The following is a 6,000-nucleotide window of genomic DNA, read 5'->3' as shown; positions in this document are numbered from 1 at the left end:
TACAAAGAAACCCTGTCTCGAAAAACTAAAAAAGAAAAAAAAAAGAAAAGAAAAGAAGTAATTTAAAAATAATAAAGTCACCGAGTGGTGGTGGTGCACAACTTTAATCCCAGTACTTGGGAGGCAGAGGCAGGCGGATCTCTGCAAGTTCGAGGCCAGCCTGGTCTATAGAATGAGCAACAGGACAGGCTCCAAAGCCATAAGAGAGACCCTTCTCAAAAAACTAAAACTAAAAATAAAGTCTTTAAAGAGAGAAGTAAAAAAAAATATGTGTGTGTGTAAGTCTGGATCCTATATGTGTGTGCGTGCGTGTATGTGGAAGTCTGGATCCTATATGGTAGGTGTGTGTGTGTAAGTCTGGATCCTATATGTGTATGTGTAAGTCTGGATCCTATATGGTAGGTGTATGTATGTGTGTAAGTCTGGATCCTATATGTGTATGTGTGTATGTAAGTCTGGATCCTATATGGTACTGTGTTGATTTTTAACTTTTTTGATACTGATGAGCAAATGACAGCTGCCAAGAGACAAGGGGTTGTGAACAGGACCGCTAAATTGAACCAACCTAGATATCTTATGAATGCCCCAACTTTAAAATGGAGCTCAAAAGATGCCTTGCTTTGGAGAACAGGCTTTCCTTTATTTCCACAGGAAACGAGAGACTGTGGATTCCTTCAGGGTTGATCAGTGGGGAGACCTCCTGATCTTACAGCTGGTCTTCCCAGGACTTGGCAATTATCTCCATTTTCTCAGGGACCCCTACAGATGCCTCTACCCACAGGAAGCAGCCTGGAGAACATGATACCCATATTCCAAAGAGATGGGTGGGTGATTGTTGGTTATTTGGTGGATTGTGGGTGTTTGCTATCATTTAGGGGACTACAGGAATATAGGATAAAAAGACAACTATTAATCTCAGATATTTTGCATTGACATGGATTTGGTATATTGATACAACTTTAAATTTATTATTGTTATAATGTATATGTTTCTACTCTTGTTTGGAGTGTTGTGCTTATACAGCTCATTTGAAAATGCAAAGTATAACTAAAAAACGAGGTTAGTAGTTAATCTATAATAAACTTGTAGTCACATTAGGTATGTTTTCAAGGTTAAACAGGAATATTTTAGACTGATGGGTGATCTTCATACACTTAAAAGACCTACAGAATATGCATTTAAGATGTCTAGTAACCTAAGGTTTCTCATGACAATGAGACACATCTGCTCCTGGCAGCACCAATTTACTTCATAAAAAGATGATGGGAATTGAAGAATCACCATTTGGAGTTTTCATTCAATGTGGCAAGGATAGTCCTTTGGGCAAGAAATGATTCTTGCCTTGACTGCTGACAACATGCTGTACCAACTGCACAAGTGTGACACAGGAAAAAAGACTGTTGAACTTGGCCAAGTCAAGTAGGACTGTGATTCCTGCTTCACAGAAGAGTCTGCCAGACATTCTGCAACTGCAGAAAGCAACTAACAAACTTTGTTAATACAAGGTGGGATAATCCTTCAAATTTCCTCCTTCACTGAAAAGTCTACCAGATAGTCTAGGCCTGTAGGGTGAAGATGCATTTGCCCCCATGTTGCAGAGGAACTTTGGGCAGCTGTCCAGGCAGTTAGATGTCTCTGTTGTTAGGAAATATTATATCCTTCAGGGCTCTTTGATAGAGTTAAAGACTAAATAGTTAGAGTTATAGTTTTCTTTAGTTACAATACAAAGTAAATTAGGTATGTAACTTTGGAATCACTAAGATGAAATAGGTAATGGAGTATCTTCTCTGAATTTGTTAAATACACATGGACTGCATTATTTTTAAATGTAATTCTTACTTGATAACTATTTTGTTGTTTATAGTTTTACTATGTTAAAGTTAAAACCTTTCATTTTTATTTAGACCAAAAGGGGGAAATGTGGAATATTAGTTTAAGATGTGTTACATTTGATTATGCTATGAAATATTTGTTTAATGATGCAAAGGTGTATTGCATTCCTTTATGATGTGTTTATTTAACTCTGTAAAGCTGTGTCACTTTGCCTGCCTAAAACACCTGATTGGTCTAATAAAGAGCTGAATGACCAATAGCTAGGCAGGTTGGGGGGGGGATAGGCGGGACTGCCAGGCAGAGAGATAAATAGAAAGAGGGAAGGAGGGAGGAGAAAAAAAGAGGAGAGAGGACGCCACCCAGCCACACAACCAGTCATAGAATAAGAAGGAAAGAATCGTATATAGAATAGAGAAAGGTAAAAGCCCAGAGGTTAAAAAAAATCGATCTTAATTTAGATAAATTAATCTAACCAGGCTGTGGTGGTGCACCTCTTTAATCCCAGCACTCAGGAAGCAGAGGCAAGTGGATCTCTGTGAGTTGGAGGCCAGCCTGCTCTACAAGAGCTAGTTCCAGGTAAGGCTCCAAAGCTAAAGTTACACAGAGAAACTCTGTCTTGAAAACCTAAAAAGAGGGAGAGAAGGGGGGAAGAGGAGTAAGAGGAGGAAGAGGAAGAGGAGGAGGAGGAGGAGGAGGAGGAGGAGGAGGAGGAGGAGGAGGAGGAGAAAAGCTGGCTAGAAACAAGCCAAGATAAGACTAGGCATTCACAAATCAGAATAAGTCTCCATGTATTTATCTGGGAGCTGGGTAGCGGGCTCCCAAAGAGCAAAGAATAAAAAAAAAAACTACAAGTAAGAGTAGGGCCACCGTGAGAGGCAGCGGAGAGGGAACCCCCAGAGCAGCTCTCATTCTGTGTCCAACCCGGTCAGACCTACATGTGTCTTTCACGTGTCTTTTCTGTCTTTAGAATCTTTCCTCGATTCTGAGACAGCGTGTGTATCTACCACTTGTCTGACCAGGACTGGCATCGCGAGACTGGGTGAATGGAAGCGTGTGCCCTTTGGGTCATCACTTTGAATTCCGATGGCCACACGGGAATACAAACTCTGAACCACCAGAGCCCATGCCCTGCCTGTCTGTGAACACTCCCGAGGTGTGGGGGATGCTGTGACTTCGAGATTCTTTGTGGGGAGTAAAGAGGAAAAATCCAGGGGCTGAAAACATGGCGGCTCTTGTGGAGGAGCAGATTGGATTCCCATGCCAACATGGTGGTTCCCAACCATCTGGAGCTCCAGTTCTAGTGATTTGATGCCCTCTTCTGAGCTCCCAAGGCACTAAGCGTGGTACACAGATATACACACAGTCAAAACACTCACACATAAAATAAATAAAAAAAATTAATAAAGGGCTGGAGAGATGGCTCAAGGGTTAAGAGCACTGGCTGCTCTTCCAGAAGACCAGGGTTCGATTCCCAGCACCCACATGGTAGCTCACCACTGTCTGTAACTCAAGTTCCAAAGGACCTGACATCCATGGCAAAACAGAAAAAAATTGAATAAAAAGTGGCAAAATCTGTGGGGGTTTGGTGGCGTACCTCTGAGGATACAGGTGAGCCTGTGGAAGGTGAGCTCTATTTAAATGAGGCTATACACCTCATACAGGCTGCTCATCAGGAGACATCTTTCATGCTTTCAGGAGGAAGGACATAGTCATTCTGTTCTCTCACTTTTCTGGTGGCACGGGATGGAAGTTAGGCTCGCCTCACACGGCTTCCATCTTGGATCGAAAAAGGGAACCTCGCCCTGTGCCTGGGAGACTGGGGAATTTGGACTGAAGTGTTCTTCTGTGTATCTGGAGGCTCACAACTGGGGGTTGGAGGAATCTGCAGACACACACAACCTTGGCAGTGAAGCCCGTCGCATGGAGGTCAGGCTATGCTCAGCAAAGCCATGAATCTATGCTCCAGATTCTGTTAGGGCTGCCAGGAAGTTCTCTAGCTCCCCAACAGAGGCCCCACAAACCTTCCTGAGAAAATTATGCTTCTGGGGAGGCTTGGGGTTAAAATAGACTTTGCTTGGGGAGGCGTGCCTTGTTCTAGACATACCTAGGAAGTCCAGGTATGAGTTTTGAAGAAGGAGAGGGCCCAGATCAGCACCCTTGTTGGTAAGTGAGGCTAAGAGAGGGGTATCCAGGATCCCACAAAGGTTAAGTTACCCCAGGTCCTTAAGGCAGTATCTGTACCTTGCTGTCTTGTTTTGGGCTGGCCTGACTTTGCACCCTACACTGGGTTGGACATCCGTTCACAGGGGTCATTCACAAAGCTGAAGTTTATTGAACGCTTAGTGTGGTGTATCTCTTAGAAATACCGTGAGCCAGGAAGCTAACAAAGCCGTTTCCGAAAGAACACAGCATGCTTGCTAAGCACCCATGTGGGTCTTTGTGTGGACATTGTCATTATGTGAGGAGGGTCTGTAGGTCTGATACTTGGCCCCCTCCTCAAGGGTGTTCAAATAAATGGCAGTGAGAAGGTGGTGCATGGGTCCAGAAAGGACCGGAGCTTCAGAGGTGCGGGTGTGAGCACCAGTCGTGAGCTGAGCCTTTGCAAGCCCTGGATGCTCAGGGCTTTGGCAGCATGGTAAGGTTGCCATCCCTGTGGCAATGTGATGGGAAGCCAAGGACCCAGCCCAAGCTGCTTATAATGACCTTCAAAAGCAAGAGACTGCTCCTGCCTGTAACAATATTTCACTTGTATTTTAATAAATGAAGCTTGCCTAAAGTTCAGAAAGTAAAGTTCAGACAGCCGCACTGGTCAGCCTTACAGACCAGGCAGTGGTGACACACATCTTTAATCCCAGTAGCCACACTAGTTTGTTGTAGAAAACCTGGCAGTGCACACCTTTAATCCCAACCCTAGAGAGGAATATAAAACAGGAGGAGACAGCTCTCAGACACAGTCTCAATTCTGAGATTCCTGAAGTGCCTTTTGGATCGCCATTTTGGACTTAGCTAGAGATAAGAGCCAATGGCTGGCTGTTTTACTTTTCGGATCTTCAGGTTGAACCCCAATTTTTCTCTCTTGAGTTCTTATTAATTGTGCTTAACTCTTTACCTGTCTGGGGCCTTTTTCGTGTATTGCCTCCTTTTAGCCGGGCAGTGGTGGCACACACTTTTAATCCTGGCACTCGGGAGGCAGATGCAGGCAGATGTGAGTTCGAGGCCAGCCTGGTCTACAAGAGCTAGTATCAGGACAGGCTCCAAAGCTACAGAGAAACCTTGTCTGGAAAAAAAAAAAAAAGCTAAATATACCAAAAAATTTGGTCACTTTAACAGTTGACTGTCCTGACTTCTATAATACAGGAGAGTCAGGCAGAGCCCTGGCCATACAGCAGCTCACATCCTCGGTTTCCTACTCGAGAAAGAGCAGATGCCTCAAGAGGGAGGACCAGTACCTAAGATCAGGCCTGAATCAGCCCAAGGCTGTTAAGGGAGAGGTTGGTCCAGCTACCAGGTCAGTTCTGTTCCCAGGTTAACATATGGGTTTCTCTGATGGGGAAGCTAGGTGTTGTTCATACGTTTCTAATTTTTCATTAGAAAAATCGTAAGTGAATTCTGTCAGTGAGATTCTTTCTACTCTGGTCAAGTCCGGCTCTGTCTCCTGGATTGAGACGTTGGGCAGTTCCCAGCTACCCACCACTCAATGGCTACTGGTTTGTTTGTCTTTTGGTGTCTTCTATCTCCAGCCACGCTGTGTAACGCTCTCCAACCTGACCACCAGCTATGTGTAGGCAGGCCCTACGGCACCCCCAAAAGGAAGGTGGTGGAGCCAGGAGACCAGAAAGGAAGAGAGAGATGAGCTCTGTGTGTTCCTGCCAGGCAATTACATGACAGCTTTGCTTGCCCACGCGCTAGGAGTCGCTCTGAGGTGTCATGAAGCTCTATACCTTGTGTACAGCATGGTATGGGTGCTAGCTGTTCAAATAAAAAGCATTAAGTTGATCCACGGCTCTGTGTTCCTAGCTGGGTGGGGTGTAGGGTATACCTCCTGTGTGGTGGCTTCCCCTGAAGGCCTTCCTCAGTGGTCGGAACAGACAGCCAAGCCTTGGAATCTGGCCATCGGCCTGGACTTGAGAATTTATGAATGCATTTTCCAGGAAGAACATTCAGATC

Source organism: Alexandromys fortis, unplaced genomic scaffold, assembly GCF_014885135.2.
Source record: "Alexandromys fortis isolate MF-2015 unplaced genomic scaffold, M_Fortis_MF-2015_v1.1 scaffold_39, whole genome shotgun sequence".
Classification (NCBI taxonomy): domain Eukaryota; kingdom Metazoa; phylum Chordata; class Mammalia; order Rodentia; family Cricetidae; genus Alexandromys; species Alexandromys fortis.
This window is presented reverse-complemented; position numbering follows the sequence as displayed.